The 19,789-nt window shown below is 44.4% G+C and overlaps 1 pseudogene across 1 annotated transcript in view; it reads left to right on the forward strand.

The window, feature by feature from the left end:
• LOC143989520 (uncharacterized) overlaps nucleotides 1-19,288 on the forward strand; it is a 31,991-nt pseudogene extending 12,703 nt beyond the window's left edge. The window contains exons 9-10 of the transcript XR_013277041.1: nucleotides 3,812-3,825; nucleotides 17,841-19,288. The product of XR_013277041.1 is annotated as an uncharacterized LOC143989520 (transcript). The remainder of the gene's footprint in view (nucleotides 1-3,811; nucleotides 3,826-17,840) is intronic.
• The last annotated feature ends 501 nt before the right edge of the window (nucleotides 19,289-19,789 follow it).

Here is a 19,789-nt window from a genome sequence, read left to right on the forward strand (position 1 = left end):
TCAAAGCACTCAATTCCGCTGCATCTACGTGACACTCCACTTGCCATTGAGGCTCTTGACGGGAGACCCCTACAGCCTGCCCATGTGACTCATGAGACGGTTCCATTGTCCATGGCCATAGGAGCTCTTCACCATGAGATTATCCAATTGCAAGTTATTTCCTCGCCTAAGTTTCCACTGGTTATTGGTTATCCTTGGTTACAGAGGCATAATCCCTCTTTTGATTGGCTCCATGCTGAGGTTCTCTCTTGGTCACCACAATGCAGTAAGACATGCTTCCAGAAGGTAGCCAAGGTCCTGTGCACCTGTTCACTCTCTTCCCTGCTGGAGGAGTACTGTGATTTTAGCAATGTCTTTGACAAAGGTCAAGCCCGTAGTTTTCCTCCACATTGGCCGTATGATTGTGCAATTGACCTTCAACCTGGTGCCATACCCAACTTTGTCGGTCTTGGAGGATAAGGCCATGGAGGAGTATGTTGCAGACGCACTTTCTCAAGGTTTCATCTGCAAATCCTCGTCTCCTGCTGGTGCTGGTTTCTTTTTCGTGAAGAAGAAGAGTGGTGAACTGAGACCTTGTTATGATTATAGGGGGTCTCAATAGTTTCACGATTAAGAATGCCTATCCAGGAATTCATTAACGATTTGTTGCAGTTATGTGTGGTGGTTTATCTCGACAATATCCTCATATTTTCCAAGTCCCTGGAGAGCCACCACACAGATGTCTGTTGTGTGCTTCAGAAACTAAGAGAGAACACGCTCTATTGTAAATTGGAGAAGTGCGAGTTCCAGCGTGAGCAGGTTAAATTCCTGGGTTATATCATTTCCACTGCTGATTTTTCGATGGACCCAGAGAAACTTTCAACAGTCCTACAGTGGCCCTGACCCATGGGTTTACGTCCTCTGCAGTGTTTCCTGGGCTTTGATCACCCCTATATGTTAACCATTTCCAGCCAGTGTCATTAGTACAATGACAGTGTATAGCAGTGGCCCTTTGCTTTCTTTTATTTGGCTATTGGGGCACTATTTGATTAACTGATACCAGCAATGGGCCATAATTCCCCTCATTGACACCAATAAAGGGGCACAATTCCTCCTAATGACACCAATGATGGCACACTATTCCTCCCAATGGGACCAATGATGGAACACAATTCCTCCCAATAAAACCAATCATGGGGCACACCAACGATGGGACACAAATCCTCCCAATGACACCAATGATGGGGCACAATTCCTCCCAATGACACCAGCGGTGGGGCACAATCCCTCCCAATAACACCAATGATAGGACACAATTCCTCCCAATGACACCAATGATGGGACACAATTCCACCCAATGACACCAATGATAGGACACAATTCCTCCCATTGACACCAATGATGGGACACTATTCCTCCCGATGGGACCAATGATGGGACACAATTCCTCCCAATAACACCAATGTTGGGGCACACCAACAATGGGACACAATTCCTCCCATTAACACCAGCGGTGGGGCACAATTCCTCCCAATAACACCAATGATAGGACACAATTTCTCCCATTGACACCATTGATGGGGCACACCAATGATGGGACACAATTCAATGATAGGGTTTGGGATATTGCATTGTATCCACTCACTACCATCTGTGCTTCATTATGCATCCTTGATTTTTGATTTTTTGTTTGTTTTCATGTATTATTTCAATGTACAATAAAATTTATATTTTTCTACATATTTGGATATGGTAGTACCTATAAAGTCCCAGTTACAGCAGTTTCATTCAGATAGTCCCCTCTCATCAATGACACCAATGATGGGACACAATTCCTCCCAATGATGGGACACAATTCCTTTCAATTACATTAATGCTGGGACACAATTCCTCCCAATGACACCAAGGATGGGACACAATTCCTCCCAATGACACCAATGATGGGACACAATTCCTCCCAATGATACCAATGATGGGACAGAATTCCTCCCAATGACTCCAATGATCAGACACAATTCCTCCCAATGACACCAATGATAGGACACAATTCCTCCCAATGATACCAATGATGGGACACAATTCCTCCCAATGACACCAATGATGGGACACAATTCCTCCCAAAGACACCAATGATGGGACACAATTCCTCCCAAAGACACCAATGATGGGACACAATTCCTCCCAATGACACCAATGATGGGACACAATTCCTACCAATGATGAAACACAATTCCTCCCAAAGACACCAATGATGGGACACAATTCCTCCCAATGATGGGACACAATTCGTCCCAATGATGGGACACAATTCCTCCCAATGATGGGACACAATTCCTCCCAATGACACCAATGATGGGACACAATTCCTCCCAATGACACCAATGATGGGACACAATTCCTACCAATGATGGGACACAATTCCTCCCAAAGACACCAATGATGGGATACAATTGCTCCCAATGACACCAATGATGGGACACAATTCCTCATAATGACACCAATGATGGGACACAATTCCTCCCAAAGACACCAATGATGGGACACAATTCCTCCCAAAGACACCAATGATGGGACACAATTCCTCCCAATGACACCAATGATGGGACACAATTCCTACCAATGATGGGACACAATTCCTCCCAAAGACACCAATGATGGGACACAATTCCTCCCAATGACACCAATGATGGGACACAATTCCTCCCAATGACACCAATGATGGGACACAATTCCTACCAATGATGGGACACAATTCCTCCCAAAGACACCAATGATGGGACACAATTCCTCCCAATGACACCAATGATGGTACACAATTCCTCCCAATGACACCAATGATGGGACACAATTCTTCCCAAAGACACCAATGATGGGACACAATTCCTCACAATGATGGGACACAATTCTTCCCAATGACACCAATGATGGGACACAATTCCTCCCAATAACACCAATGATGGGGCACAATTCCTCCCAATGATACCAATGATGGGACACAATTCCTCCCAATGACATGAATGATGGGACACAATTTCTCACAATGACATTAAAAACAGTGCCCAATGACGGGACACAATTCCCCCCCCCAATGACACCAACAATGGGGCCCCAATGACACCAATGATGGGACACAATTCTTCCCACTCTCATCAATGATGGGGCACTTCCTCCCACTGACACCTTTGATAGGGTATTGTTTTTTCCCGCTGCCGTTGGGACCTTTTCTACTCCCAGTGGCTACAGCCCGTCCCCCTTTTGTTTTCATGTGCAGTGCGATTTGCAACCATTCATTTTGTATTGACGCAAATTGCACTGCAATGTATCGGTTTCGGTATCAGGAGCATTTGGGCGAATACCGATACTTGCGCAAATGCTTGGTATCAGCACCGATATCGATACCCTAGTTTATAGCGCATAAAATAAAAAACTCAGTGGTGATCAAATACCACCAAAAGAAATCGCTATTTGTGGGGAAAAAAATTATATAAAGTTTGTTTGGGCACAGCATTGCATGATTATGCAATTACCAGTTAAATGCCAATTACCAATGCTTTTTTTTAACCCCTTGCCGCTGAGTGTACACAGATGTGCGGCCACAGCTTCTGGGGGTTATACCGGGATGATGTCCGCAGCTACAGGCATCATCCCGGTACTGTTTTTCAGAGCCGGCGATCGGCTTTCCAGCCATAACAACCGAAGCGGCTAAAAGCCGATTGGCTGTTATGCCGGAGGAGCGGGAGGGGACATCCCCCCCTCCCACCACTCTTACCGGGGGTCCTGTTCAATCGGGAGCCCCGATGAACAAACCGCCGCTTCTGGCGGCTAGGGACAGACTGGAATGAAGCCGTAAGCGGCTTCATTCCAGCCTCCTAATCGTAAACATGGAAGCGACATCATGACGTCACTTCCCCTTTACTTGGCTGCCAATGGCACCGGATTTAAAAAAAAAATACAGTATTCAGAATCGCCCAAAACAGCGATCTAAATACTTTGAAGTGCAAAGAAGGGATTTGGTTTTTTTTTAGACCCCCGATCCCTGCATAAAGAGTACCTGTCACCACCTATTACTGTCACAAGGGATGTTTACATTCCTTGTGACAGCAATAAAAGTGATCACATTTTTATTTATTTTTTTTAAACAATTTATTAATTTTAAAATAAATAAGAATTTTTTTTTTAAAGTGCCCCCGTCGCCGCGAGCTCGCGCAGCAAAGAAAACACATACGGAAGTCGCGCCCACATATGTAAATGGTGTTCAAATCCCACATGTGAGGTATCGCCGCGATCATCAGAGCGAAAGCAATAATTCTCGCACTAGAACTTCTCTGTAACTCTAACATGGTAACCAGAAAAAAAAATTTTCAAGCGCCGCCTATTGAGATTTTTGGGTACCGTAGTTTGTCGTCATTCCACGAGTGCGTGCAATTATAAAGTGTGACATGTTTGGTATCTATTTACTCGGCGTAACATTATCTTTCACATTATGCAAAAAAATTGGGCTAATTTTACTGTTTCGTTTTTTTAAAAATTCATGAAAGTGTCCCTTTTCCCAAAAAGTTGCATTTAAAACACTGCTGCACAAATACCGTGTGACATAAACTATTGCAACAATCACCATTTTATTCTCTAGATTCTCTGCTAAAAAAATATATATAATGTTTGGGGGTTCCAAGTAATTTTCTAGCAAAAAATACGGATTTTAAGTTGTAAACACCAAATGCCAAAAAATAGGCTTAGTCATGAAAGGGTTAATGTCATGTGACAATTTGACTAATGGGTACTGATTGGTGGCATTGATAGATGGCACTCACTGATGGGCACTGATAGGTATCACTGACAAGTGGTTGGCACTGATAGAGGGCCCTGACAGATGGGCATTGATAGATGGCACTGATAGACAGAACTTATGGGCAATGATAGATGGCACTGATGTCACTTATGGGGACTGATAGGCAGCACTTATGGGCACTGATAGGCAGCACTTATAGATGGCACTGATAGGTGGCACTTATGGGCAGACACTGAAAGGCAGCACTGATTGGCAATTGCATAATAAATTACATGAATGATGAGAGGAGAGGAAGGATTTTGCAATGCTATATGGCATAAACCATTGCAAAATGCTTCCTTGCCTCTCATCATTCATGTCATTTAACATCTAGTAAGTATGCTGCAGTGCCCAAATTGGTATACCTTGCACTTGGCTGCAGTAAGCCAGCAGTGGACATCTTGTTACACCAAGCCCCGAACTATATGGATTGTGTGTAACAAGATGTTCGCTGCTGGCTTACTGCAGCCTAGTGCACCAAGATGGGCGTTGTGATGTTTACTCTTCGGAGGAGACACGAAACGCCACTTCCTGTACCAAATGTGACGGCTCAGGTCACTATATGCGGCGGCGCCCGGACCCCTACCCCAGCCAGCTTACCCTCGTGTTTTACTGCTGCCAGACCGATCTCCTCTCCGACTTCCATTTCCAGGTATCGGATCTGGCATCGGGAGAATTTGTGCGAGTACTAGTATCGGTATTGGGACAACCCTAGTGTCAGTGAGATTAAATAAAACCCATTGTTGGTATCAGTGGGATAAAATAAGTCCCATTGTTGGTGTCTGTTAGATAAAATAATCCTCATTGTTGGTATCAGTGGGATAAAATAAGTCCCAACATTGGTGTCAGGGAGATAAAATAATCCCCATCATGGGTTTCAGTGAGAAATAAGTCATATCGTTAGTGTCAGTGGGATAAAATAATCCGCATTGTGGTTTCTGGTGAGATGAAATAAATCCCATCGTTCAGTGGGATAAAATAATCTTCATCATTGGACAATGGGATAAAATAATTCCTATTGTTGGTTTCAGTAAGATGACATAATCCCCATTGTTGGTGTCAGTGGGATGAAACAAGTCCGACTGTTGGTGTCAGTGAGAGAAAATAAGCCCCATTGTTGGTGTCCATGGGAAAAAATAAGTCTCAACATTGGTGTCAAGGAGATAAAATAAGTATCATCATTGGTGTGCACTGGACTTTACTGGAACCCTGTAAAAGGCATCAAAAATGCACTGGAACGCACTAAAAACACACTGGAACGCACCTAAACCATACTGGAACACACATGTCCTTATTTAAGGTTAAGAGAAAAGGGGAGGATGCACTGGAACGCAACAAAAACACGCATGCAGAAAAGAATCTGGAACATATCCGGAACTGCACTTCTGTGGTGTGAACTGGCCCTCAGACATTTCTCTGGGCTGCAGTACCTTTGAGCTTCACAAGGTGGTAGTGTCACTAATACAAAGTCAGGAAGTCTCTATGGAACACAGACAGGAAGTGATGTCAGATGCAGACAGGAAGTGAAGTCAGGAATAAATAGGAAGTTCCATGTGGCACTTGAGTAGAGTAAACATAGTGAGGAGACGTTGTTGGAAGAGGCAGCAGAGGAGGTAATAAGATCTTATTTTCTATTTCCACCCAGTAACCCCCCCCCACACTGCTCTGTCCAACAGTTTTAGGCAGGTTTGGAAAAAAAAAAATTTGTAAATGAATGTTTTCAGAAAAAGAAATGTTACTCGTTTTATTTTTTTTATCAATTAACAAATTGAAAAGTAAATTAACTGAAGAGAAATCCAAATCCCAATTAATATTTGATGTGCCCACCATTTAGGGTTGCCACCTAATCCCTTTAAACCCGAACACATATTAATTACTCAGGTTCTGAGGCTGATTAAGGTGGTAATTAAACTCGCTCGTTGCCTTATCTGCATTAAATTAGCCTCAGAACCCGTGTAATTCATCTGTGTTTGGGTTTAAAGGGATGAGGTGGCAACCCTACCACCATTTGCCTTCAAACCACCATCGATTCTTCTAGGTAGACTCGCACACGGTTGTTGAAGGAACCCGGTAGGTAGGTTGCTCCAAACATCTTGGAGAACTAAGGACAAAACTTCTGTGGATGTCGGCTGCCTCCAATCCTTCTGTCTCCTTCATGTCCACCCAGACAGACTCCATCATGTTGAGATCAGAGATCTGTGGGGAAGGGCCACCCTGATAGTCTCATGGGCCCCATGGGCAAAGTAATGCACTGGGCCCCTACCAGGGAGATGGGTTTTCTGTGGAGAACATTGCAGCAAAAATCGGGCATGGCTAAATTTATGCTACATATTGGGTGTGGCTTTTTAGTCTGAATAGAAACGACAAACACATCTAAAGGGAAATCCTCACAAATGAAATTTACCCCCTGTACACACTGTACCACCATCTCTACACACTGCCCCCCCCCCCCCCCCCCATACGCTGCTCCCACTCCTTTTTAACAGTATCACCTTCCCTGTACACACTCCCCAACAACCCCCCCCCCCCCCCCGTCATATATGCCTCTTCCAGTACAGGTTGGGCGAAAGGGCACTGTACTGGAGGGGGCAGGAGAGCACAGTAATTAGGCAAGAGGGCACAGTACAGGTTGGATGGGGGCACAGTAATTGAGCAAGAGGGCACAGGGCAGGCGGGAGAGCACAGCACATGGGTCACTGCTGGCAGTGCACTAGGCAGAGCTCTTTCTCCCATAGCTGCACTGGAGACCTTCATCTCCTTGTATGTGAAACACTGGTCGCCGCAAGATCCCACCTCCTGGACTGGCTTTGTGATAGCACACTGGTACAATGCTGGTCCATGAGGCGGGACTTTATGGTGACTGGCATTTCACATACGTGATCTGTCATAGCGGGAAATCCCTGCTCTGTCATCCGGCTGGTGTCTCCTAGCGATCCCTGCTGTACTGATGGACACTGATAACCTGTGTTGAGGCTTCACTTATGGGCACTGATGAGGCTGCACTGATGAGGCTGAATTTTTGGGCACTCATAAGCTACACTGATGGACACCGATAACCTGCATTGAGGCTGCACTTATGGGCACTGATGAGGCTGTATTTATGGGCACTGATAAGCTGCACTGATAACCTGCATTGAGGCTGAACTTATGGGCACTGATGGGATGCACTGATTGGTAGGGGACACCGTCCACTGCTTTACTGACAGTCCACAGCCAAATATCTGTGGGGGGATCCACCATCCCTGTAAAGTTTGCAGTCATTTTGCGTGTCTTATTTTCAGTTTGATGTGTATTATATGTGACGTTGCATATCGCACAGTATTGTGGTAAAATCGAAGTTCATTGAGATTTCCATACATTAGAGGGTTCCAACATTATTGTAGGGCTGCAACTAACGATTTTTTTCATAATTGATTAGTTGGCCGATTATTGTTTTGGATAATAACCTTAAAGCGGGAGTTCCGCCTTTTTTTTTTTTTTTTTTTTTTTTTTTAAAAGCCAGCAGCTACAAATACTGCAGCTGCTGACTTTTAAAATAAGGACACTTACCCGCCCAGATCGATCTTCTCTCGGGTGCTGCCGCCATCTTGGGTATGGGAATCAGGAAGTGGAGCCTTGCGGCTTCATTTCCCGGTTCCCTACTGCGCATGCGCGAGTCGCGCTGCGCAATAAGGATGGTCCCCGCTGTCTCTGGGATCCGTGTGTTTCCCAGCAGACAGCGGGGGACCTGTGGAAAGGGGCGTAGATTCTGTGGATATCTATGCCGGAAGTGGGTGCAGATTCCTGTACTGTACAGGTACCTGCACCCCCCTCCCCCCGGAAAGGTGCCAATTGTGGCGCCGGAGGGGGGGGGGGGGTGTTCCAATCAGTGGAAGCTCCACTTTAGGGTGGAGCTCTGCTTTAAAAACTGTGTGGTGTATAATTTAGTTAACAGGTAAAGTTTAAAAAAAGACAATTTATTCTTAAATATCTCTATGCAGTGGTAAATATAAATAACCAACTATATGGTAAGGGAGCAAAATATCAAATCCACTCTGAGAATAATTTTTTTTTTTTACTAGTTGCCGACCAGCCACCACAGTTATACTGCGGCAAATTGGCACGGCTGCGCAAGTCACCATCATGGTACGTTGGCTCTTCAAAGCGCTATAGCAGGGCGCACACAGCATGTCCCCGGAGCCGATGCGTGTGGCCAGTGGGAGCGATCACAGGCACAAGAGCCAAATCCGTGTTGGCATGTGTTTTTAGTGATGTGCACGAACGTGTGTGTGTGTGTGATCTATGTATGTGGGCCAGTGGGATGCCGAGTGCATGCATTGTACGTGTGTGGATGGTTTAGTGTGTATACATGTATGTAAATATATGCGGTCGGCTGCTAATATTCAGTTAAGGTCTACCTTTTACAAGACCACCCATTCTTTGGGGGAGGGGTAGATCTGGGGTGTTTCCCAGATGCACACATGTATAAGTAGCTGCAAGAGAGTAACACTGTTAGGCTCTGAGGAAGAAGGTATACCTTCGAAACGTGCCAGCCAGCAGCGGTTCGCATTTCCTCTCTCTAGGACTTGGAGACTGCTACTAGTGGACAAATTGCCATATGTCAAAGACTGTTATAAGCGTGATTTTCTTTCTACCTTTTTTGTGAGTAGTTTTTAATTATATATATATATATATATATATATATATATATATATATATATATATATATATATATATATATATATATATATATATATATATATATATATATATATATATATATATATATATATATATTTTTTTTTTTTTTTTAATAAATGTATCAAAGGATAATGCACAAGGCTGGTGCACCCTCTTCTTTTTTTTTTGTAACCTAAAGGAGCCAATGGATAGAAAGGCAGAAGGGTATTTAAAGAAAGCGTGGGAAGCCTTCTCCGCTAGCTTTTAAACCAGCTCTAGGCCCTCTAACGCTTGATTTTGTGGCTAAAGCAGCTCCGCACTCTTCTGGAGTCAGACACTCCCAGGGAAGAGATTTTGGATGCTTTGCCAACTCTAAATAAGGGTGTAGCCTATATAGCAGATGCATCCATGGAGTCTGTAAAGTTCTCGGCCAGGTCTACAGTATTGATTGATGAAGCCAGGAGGGCTATCTGTCTGAAGCCCTGGGGAGATTACATTGTCAAAAAACCAAGCTCTGTTATCTTCCTCTTTCTGGAGATTCGCTTTGGTAAATGGCTAGAATCTGTTCTAGAAAGGCCGGCCAAATTAAAAAGAAGGGAAAGCTGTTTTTTTTTTTGGGGGGGCAGGAACAAAGGAATTTTCGTCCTTTCCAGAGTTCAGGAGAAAGGAACCATCAGGGGACGGGTGGCAGTTTAACAAGGTTTTTGCAGATACACAAGACCAGAAAAGAGGGTGGCAGTACAGAAGGGGAAGGGGCAGAGGTGGCTTCCTTTTTAAAACCCTCCCAGCCTAAAGACCCTTCCCAGTGACTCAGTCGGCCATGTGGGAGGGAGGTAGGGTTCATTCCTCCCACAGTGGCAGGCCATTTCCAGCAACAGCTTTATCTTGGATCTGATCAAGTCGGGGTACAGGATAGAGCTAGTGGGCTGCCCACCTCAAAAATTTCACCCAACAATTCTCCCGAAAGACATGGAAAAATCAACAGCTATGTCTTCCCTTCTACAGAGTATGCTGGAGGAGAAGGCAATAAATGTTTCCCCCCCCCCCCCCCCAACTCTAAGAAAAGGATGTTTGATTCTCGCGGTTTTCTGATTTTTAAAAAAGCCATCAGGAAAATTTCAGACTCATTTTGAACCTAAAGCAAGTGAACATGTATGTAAAGTACAAACGATTCAAAATGGATTCAATATACACCACCAGAGATTTGTTACCCCCCGGGGTCTCATTAGACGCCTATCTTCATGTCCCCATTCAAAAGGAGTCTAAGCAATATCTCAGGTTTGCAGTGAAGAATGGGTTCAAGACCCCCCTATTTTCAGTTCATTGCTCTGCCCTTCGGATTGGCGTCAGCACCACGTATCTTCACAAAGGTTCTGGCAGAAGCTATGTGGACCCTGCGATCAGAGGGGATTCGCATAAATCCCTATCTGGACGACCTGCTGATCTTTGCAGACTAAGTGAAACAGAACCGGAGCAGAACTATCAGACACCTTTTCCACAGCTGGGGTGGCTGGTAAATCGGGAGAAGTCACAGTTGGTACCTACTCAAAGTATAGTATTCCTAGGATACTTGATAGTCTTGACTACGTTCAAAATTTTTCTGACAAAAGAAAAAGTGCCAACAATAATTGCAGAGGTGAGCAGCCTCTTTGCATGTACAGAGACCTCAATTCAAGGTATAACGAAGGTCCTTGGTTTGATGACAGCCATCTTGGGAGTCCAGTGGGCCCAATTCCATATTCAAGCACTTCATACTCATACTCAAGGCATTCATACTTTCTCTCTGGGATGGAAGGAAGGAATCTCTTCAGAGGCATACAGAGATGAATGAATGAAATAATTGTATAGCGCACAATGCGAAATGAATCGCTGCAGGAAGTAAAACTCTCAAAGTGGTAGTTGATCACCCGTGAATCTCTCTGCAGGTTGACTTTGGTCCAAACACAACCCTTTGACGGTTACCACGGACACCAGTGGTCAGGGGTGGGGAGCCCACTCAGGAGCCAGCAGGAAGCCAACCTTTCCTCCAATGCAAGGGAGCTGAGAGCAGTTCTAAAGACTCTAGTAGTCTTTGGTCTGACTCTGAGGGGAAGACGCATGTAGGCCCTTTCCAAGAATATTACCACCGTAAGCTACATCAACAAGCAGGGAGGTACGAGAGTGGCAGGCCTTATGAGGATAGCAGAAGAAGTCCTTCAATGGTGCTTGAATCGAATGGTGTTCGAACAGTGCAGTAGTGGGGAGTCCCACAAATAGATCCTGCTCAATGTCCTTCACTCTTGCGAGCCAATGGGCTACTGTTGGTGCAGACTGTTGCTTCCAGAGCTATAGGATGCTGGCCCGGGCAGCATTAAGGAGATGCTTGAGGAGGGATTTGTGGTAGCGTTTCCTTTGACAGGGGATTCGGGTTAAGGAGAACCGCAGCTGGGTTATCCTGAAGGGAGATATCTGTGAGTTTCTGTACAAGCTTAAGAACTGGCTGCCAGAAAGTTTGAAGTACAGGGCAGTCCCAGAAAATGTGTAATAGAGTGCCTGGGTGTAAGTTGTAGCGCCAACAGCGGTCAGTTTGCAGAGAGAATATCTTAGCCAGAACGGAAGGAGTTCTCTACCAGCATGTCGCTATTTTATATGCGGTCTCTTGATATTTGCTGCACAGCGAAGATTTCTGTGCAAAAAAGAGTATGCAATCTTTTTGGGGTTCTGTGAAGGTGACCTGCAAATCTCTCTCCCATTTTGCTAAGAATGGGGTGTCTTCAGTGTCGTGAAGGTCTACAAATAGATTTTATTTTTATTTTTTTCCCCCTCCTCCCAGAGAGAACATCTGTCAGGGCCTAAATGCCCTATCCCAATCCTGGGACCTAAGCCTGGTGTATGCGTTTCCACCTTTTTGCCCTCATTCCAAAGATCTAGAAGAGTGTCGAGCACGAAGGTTATTCTGATTGCACCATTCTGGGCAAGCAGGTCTTGGTTCTCAGGACTACTAAGACTCGGCATCACGGAGCGTTGGAGACTGCCTTACAGGACAGACCTCATATCGGGGAGAGGGGAATCACCCAGAAGTGAGCTCTTTCTCTGATGGCCTGGCTACTAAGAGGGAGCTGTTAGAGCGCAGAGGGTTATCGGCGAAAGTAATCAATACCAGCCGGAAGCTGGTGGGTATCGATTACTAAGGCAGTTTACAATAAAATTTGGGGCCTGGTGCATGCTCAACGGAGTGTCATGAGCCATGATCCCGGCGGTCCTACATTTCCTCTAAGCTGGAGCAGAACTAAATCTTGCGGTCATTACCCTCAAGGTGCAGGTATCGGCTCTGTCTAGCTTTTTAAATCAAAGGCTGGCAGACGAGCCCTTGGTCAAGCAACTGCTTACATCCATTAGCCGTAAGCTATACAAATACACCCCACACACTTTTTGTCAGATAATTATTTGTAAAAACCATTTATCGTCTTCCTTCTACTTCAGAATTCTGTGCCACTTTGTGTTGGTCTATCATGTAAAATACATTGGCTGTAATATGACAAAATATGGAAATTTCTAAGGGGTATGAATTCTTTTTGAAGGCACTGTACAGGAACCCACCAGAGAGGTTCCTGTTCTCTGAATTCCTAGGATTCCACACAGGAAGGTCACACACCGTCCCCCCACCTTTACAAGGTTGTTGGACCGGAATTTATACAGTAGCACATGGGGTTGTGGGGTTGATTTACTAAAGGCAAATAGACTGTACAGTTTCACTCTTCACGTGCAGTTGCTCCAGAGCTTAGTAAATAAGGTAGCGCTTAATTTTGGGGCAAAAAAAACATCACACAGGGGGGGGACAAAAAAAACGCATTTTGCTTGCACATGATTGGGTGATGGAAGTTGGCATAGTTTCTGCTCATTTTTTATTAAGCTCTACAGCAACTGCACTTTATAAAGTAAACAGTCTATTTCCCTTTAGTAAATTATCCCCAATGTGTAGATTTTTTTTTTTTTTTTTTTTTTTTATGCGGTTATGAGATTAAAGCTTATATTTTTACAAATCCTATTTTTTTTTTTTTTTCTTGCATTCTCCTGGCTTAGGGTGAAGATCTGACAGATCTAAAAGGTTGAGGGTAAAGCAGAAGAAGAGACGTATGTGTGGGATGATCAGCAGTCTATAGATGAGGATGGAATAACGGGGACATTTTATAGAGGAGGACATTTCTACAGAGATCGGCACAGGTGGGTCATTAACACTTGCAGTATATAATTTAAGTGGAAAAATAGGACTTCTTCCACTATCTCAGCGCTATGTTGCTCAAAATTTAAACATGCAAATGTAAATAATTAAAACGGTTAAAATTGAGCAGCTGCTTAAAGGGGTTTCTAGACCCTCGTATTTTTATTTATTTTTTTTTCACCTTAAAAGGGTTGTAAAGCTGTGTTTTCTTAAATAGGTTCTTTTAAGATGGTGCATTGTTGGTTCACTTACCTTTTTTCCTTCAATTTCCCTTCTAAATGTTTTCTATGTCTGAATTTCTCACTTCCTGTTTCTCCTCAGTAAACTTCACACCATCATCCGAGCGGTGTTTAGTCAGCCAGAACAGCTTACTGAGGAGGAACAGGAAGTGAGAAATTCAGACAAAGAAAAAAAAAAAATTTAGAAGGGAAATTGAAGGAAAAGGTAAGTGAACCAACAATGCACTAGCTTAAAGGAACCTATTTAGAAAATTGGCAAGCCTTTACAACCCCTTTTAATTCATCCTATGCCCGGGGTTCTTGGCTCTTGATTGGATAGATTGATAGCAGCGCAGCCATTGGCTCCTGCTGCTGTCAATCAAATCCAAATGACGTGAGTGTTGGGGGCGGGGCCAAATCCTACATTCGGCGTCTATGCATGCGGAAAGATGGAATCGGCAGCACGCCTGCAAGGTAACCACCCCCCCCCCCCCTCCCAGGAGAGTACTTCTCCTAGGGGGTTATCTGATGTAGGAAGGAGCTGCGAGAGCCGCTGAGGGACCCCAGAAGTCAAGGATCATGGCCACTCTGTGCAAAACCAACTGCACGGTGGAGGTAAGTATGACATGTTTGTAAAGCTTTGAGTTTATTTTTAAAAAAAATATAAAAACACTTTAACTACTTCCCACTCGGCCAATGTACATATACGGCCGGGTGGGTGCCCTCTCCTTCTGAGTGGATGTTCAGGAGCGCCCTTCAGAAGGAGGGGGATCGCGTGCGTGCCTGCGCAGCGGTGCGATCCCGTTGTGCTCGTGTCACCCAGACACATGACGGCCGTGTGCAATCACAGCCATCATGTGATGTAAACAAACAGCCGTTTGCTAGGCAATCGGCTCTCCTCTCCTCATACGTTATTGGAGAGGAGAGCAGATCACTGCAGCCGGGTGGTGATCAGTGAGTGTGAAATGCTTTTTATGCACACGTGATCTCCTGCACACATCTGTACATGATCAATGATCATTTGCGTACATATGTCCATGATCACACAAACCATTTATTATACACTTAACTGAATCCTTTTTTTTTACCAAAAACATGTAGCAGAATACATTTTGGCTTAAATTTATGACAAAATTCGATTTTATTGGATTTCTTTTAAAATCGAAAGAAGAAAATATTGTGTGGTGTTTGTTTGTTTTTTCGCTTATATCACAAAAAAATAAAAAACGGAGTCGTGAATAAATGCCACCAAAAGAAAGCTCTATTTGTGCGAACAAAATGATAAATTAATTTGGGTACAGCGTAGCATGACCGCGCAATTGTCATTGATGGTGCAAGAGCGCTGAAAAACTGGTCTGGGAAGGAAGGGAGCGAAAGTGCCTGGTATTGTAGTGGTAAAAGTTAAAATATATATTCATTCAAATAGTAAGGGTCCATAAATACAAAGTACTGGTATTACTACAGGAGTGCTCCTGTCGTCACATTGATATGACTGGCTTTCATATAACGACCATAGGAAAGGATGGGAATGACAGATGGTGATAAAGTCCAGGGCAGACACAAGTGATGCTCCTAGTGTTGACTGTTAAACGTCTCAATCTTCCCCTTAGGGGTTCACACTCACCAGATAATAATATTCATAATAATATTCAAGCTTTGAAATAGTTGACATAGCTGTGATCCACAATCTGGGCTAGATCAGAGCTGCATACCGCCTCCATAGGTACTCGGATATAAGAAGAAAACTCCACATAGTATAATTCTGTTTTACCTTTCAGTGCAGTTCTCCAATCCCTAAAATAGACATTTTCCAACAGATTGAATGCATTGGTCCAATATACTGTACAAGTGTCAGCGTTACCAACAACCAATCCCCAAGACGGCTAAAAGCAGTCACATTAAAGATGAGCTGCACACACTCGTCCCTTCTGGTTGTCTATCTCTAGCTGTGGAACGTAAAACTTCACCATATGGTCATGTACTGACGCGTTTCGTCATTACAACTTCGTCTGGAGTCGTAATGGCGAAACGCGTCAAGGCTTGACCTTTTAGCAGTCTCTGGCTCTGGGATTGTTTGACGCTGACACTTGTGTATTGGACCAAGACATTCAATCTGTTGGAAAGTGTCTATTTTATGATTGGAGAACTGCAATAAAAGGTACCATACCAGCACAAATCCCCCCCCCCCCCAAGCCCCAAGGGTTGCCAACAGGGGATACCACTGGGCCTCCTGTAGTGGGTTCAAGCACACAAGGGGACCCGATCAACAGGGGGATCGGAGCGGTGGAGCAGGGGACAATTGCAGAGGAGACAATCTGGGAGAGAGAAGGCCAGAAAGACGCTGGTGCAGTAATTTTTCCCTTAGTTAAATGTTTAACCACGTGCCGAGCAGCTCACGGATATTTACTGTGGCAGGTTGGCTCCTTTTTAAGAGCCATAGCAGGCATGCGTGCTGCACGGCTGGGAGCTCTATTTGTGAGAACAAAGTGATAAAAAAAAAAAGCGCTGAAACCTGAAAATTGGCCTGGGCAGGAAGGGGATGAAAGTGCCTGGTATTGAAGTGATTAAGGGGGCAAATCCTTCCGGTCCTTAACCACTTGGCACTTAAACCCCCTTAAAGTGGGGTGCCCCTTAAAAAAAAAAAAAAAAAAAAAAGTCAGCAGCTACAAATACTGCAGCTGCTGGCTTTTTTAATAATCGGACACTTGCCTGTTCCAGGGTCCAGCGATGCGGGGGAACAAAGCCCCCTCGTTCCCCGCTCCGCTCGTGGCACCATCATTCGTACTGTGGGCACCTGGCTGTGGCTTCAAGCTGGAGTCCACAAGCTATGGTGCCAATCACTGAAAATTGAAGTACAAGAGCAGAATTCTGGGAGGACGTCATAGTACGCCCTCCCACAGTTGAGCAACCGTCCTGTAGCCGTCAATCGGCTATGGGCCGGTTTCTAAGTGGTTAATTAGATGTTCAAAAACAAACACTCTGCATTGCATTCACACACGTGAGAGTGGTCGACATATCAGTCTGTGAAGTCCGCTGTCAGCATTCTCCCGATTCCCCCGCTGCTCTGATCACTGAATCACTGGAGGAAGCCGGTACAAGGATAGCTAGAGCTGCGGGGAGCTCCAGTAACCACACCTCCATCATCAGAGGCTGACGGGTCACTGAAGTTCCCTGCGGCTCTGGCTATCCTTGTTCCTCCAGGGATCAGAGCAGCGTGAATCTGGAGAATGCTGATGGCGTACGTCACAGACTGTGATATGCCGACCGCTATGACATGTGTGAGTGCAATGCAGATTGTTTTTAAGCATTCAATTAGCAGAAAATTACTGCACCGTCTACCTGGCTTTTATTTGTATTTTTTTCTCTTTTATTCCTTTTTTTTTCCATGCTTTCGGAAATTCTCCACCCCGCCCTCATGCTTGGGGCCGCCTACAGGAGGCCCTGTGGTGGTACTCCCTGTCGGAAGCCCTGGTGTCCAGGTCTGAGGCAGAGGGAAATCCGGGTACATCATTCAAATCCCGGATTGTCCGGGTCAAAACCAGACAGGTGGCAACCCTAATTGTGACTGTAATACCCTGGGCACTTTCTTGAGCTGTGTTTCTCTTGGATCCCTTCTCTGTGCTGCAGACACAATTTATGGAGATTCTGGGGCAGGCTGGATAGACCAACTTCAGTCATGTCAATCTTCCTGTTCTAGGGTAGTAATCCTTCTTCTTCTTTTTATTTCTCTTTTAGTACACGGACAAGAGATGAGGAAAACCTCAGAGGATTGTCTCACTTTGTCTCCAGACTGTAAAGTTGAAGATGAGGACATCACACAGTATAGTCCAGGAGAAAACCCGACTACCTCAAATGTCCATCCGGCACCACACAGTGTAGATGGACCATCGTATTCCTCTTATCCTGAGGAACCTCAGACTGTGAGGGACGGTGCTGTCCTTCCAACAGAGAAGAGCTTTTCCTGTACTGAGTGTGGGATGAGTTTCCATTTTAAATCCAATCTTGATGAGCATAAAAGATCTCACACAGGGGAGAAGCCACATTCCTGTCCTGACTGTGGGAAATGTTTTTTAAAGAAGTACCATGTTGCCACACATCGGAGATTTCACACAGGTGAGAAACCGTATTCCTGTCCTGAGTGCGGGAAATGCTTTTCATACAAGACACATCTTAAAACACATCAGAGCTCTCACACGAAGGAGAAGTCACATTCCTGCTCTAAGTGCGGCAGATGTTTTTTAAGGAAGTCCTATCTTTCCGCACATAAAAGAACTCACACGGGCGAAAAGCCATTTCCCTGTCCAGATTGCGGGAAATGTTTTTCACTTAAGGGTGGTCTTGACAAACATCAGAGATTGCACACGGGAGAGAAGCCATATTCTTGTCCTGAGTGCGGGAAGTGTTTTTCAGATAATTCACAATTTCACAAACATCGGAGGTCTCACACAATTGTAAAGCCATATTCCTGTACTGAGTGCGGGAAATGTTTTTCTGACAAGTTAGATTTTTCCACACATCAGAGATTGCACACAGATGAGAAGCTGCATTCCTGTCCTAAATGCGAAAAATGCTTTTTAGAAAAATCAGAACTTGTCAGACATCAGAAGTATCACACAGGAGAAAAACCGTAGTCCTGTCCTGAGTGTGGAAAATGTTTTTCAGAATTGTACAATCTTCATAGTCATCAGAGATTTGCACACGGGAGAAAAGCCGTATTTATGTTCTGAGCCCGGGAAATGTTATTAGCCCTCCTAGCAATGCTATCACCGGGCTGCAGCTAGGGGGAGCTTTAATGTTCAGAGTGTGACCACAGTAGAGGGATGCCATCCAGCTCACTTTAGAGCAGTGTTGTCAGCCTCCCAAAGTGAAATTTACTGACACAACACCAAAAATGTATCGACATCACCAATTTTTTATTTTTTTTACTGACACATCACATACAATTTTTACTGACAACTGAATTTCTTTTTGTTGACATGTCAAAGTATGTAAAATTGCACCTTTTCAGTGCCAAAATATCAATATTTACGCTACAAACGTAGCTGGTGCCATTAGCAGTGTGTTTTTAAGCTATAACAAAATGCAAAAAAAAAAATCACTTTTTACATGAAGTTAAGTGTAATCTACCCCAGCACAGAGTGCCCCCCCCACCTCTGAGTCTGTAGGGTTCCCCTTTACAGTGCAAGACCCTGCAGATATCCTTTAAAGAGCTATCGGCTCCTGAAGAAGTAAGCTTTGCTTCACGAAATGTGTCGAAGAGTGATAGGATACCAACTGGTTATCTTGATGTGTATAAATGGTACTATGTAATTATTCCTTCTACTTTGTCATGCTTTATGGAATTTGTTTTTCATGAATTTTACATTTTTGTATTTGAATAAAAATTTGTTTTGTTTTTAATAATTGTGTGGGGTTTTGTGTTTTTGGTTTGACTGTTGTGTGTGTGTGTGTGTGTGTGTGTTGTTGTTGTTGTTGTTTTGTGGTGCGTTTCTGAAACCCCCCCCCCCCATGGGAATTTTTTTTTGGTTGAGTGGCCACACCTTTTTAGGGACTGAACTTCACCGTCTTTCATGGTACCCACGCCTCATTCCCTATTCATCTTATCCCAGGATGGTGTAATTCTAGGACCGGTACCCCAAATAAATATCGTGGTGCCAGGAGCCCGTAAACACCTCCCAACAAGTATCCGAGATGGTATGATGAATTTTATGTAAGGTATTAGGACATGGATACCATCTGGTCACAATCCTGTAATTGCGTTCTTGAACACGGGATGATCTAGATAACTTGAATGAAAATGTCAGTATTTTTTGTCCCAGTCCATGTCCTCCAATGCCCTATCTAGTTCCTTCTCCCATGTCGCCATAAATGGTGGTGGTTTAGGGTAAGATTCCTTTAAGCCCT

The sequence above is a fragment of the Lithobates pipiens genome, unplaced genomic scaffold, assembly GCF_037356315.1.
Source record: "Lithobates pipiens isolate NorthernLeopardFrog02 unplaced genomic scaffold, aLitPip1_a1.2 Scaffold_18, whole genome shotgun sequence".
In the NCBI taxonomy this organism is placed as follows: domain Eukaryota; kingdom Metazoa; phylum Chordata; class Amphibia; order Anura; family Ranidae; genus Lithobates; species Lithobates pipiens.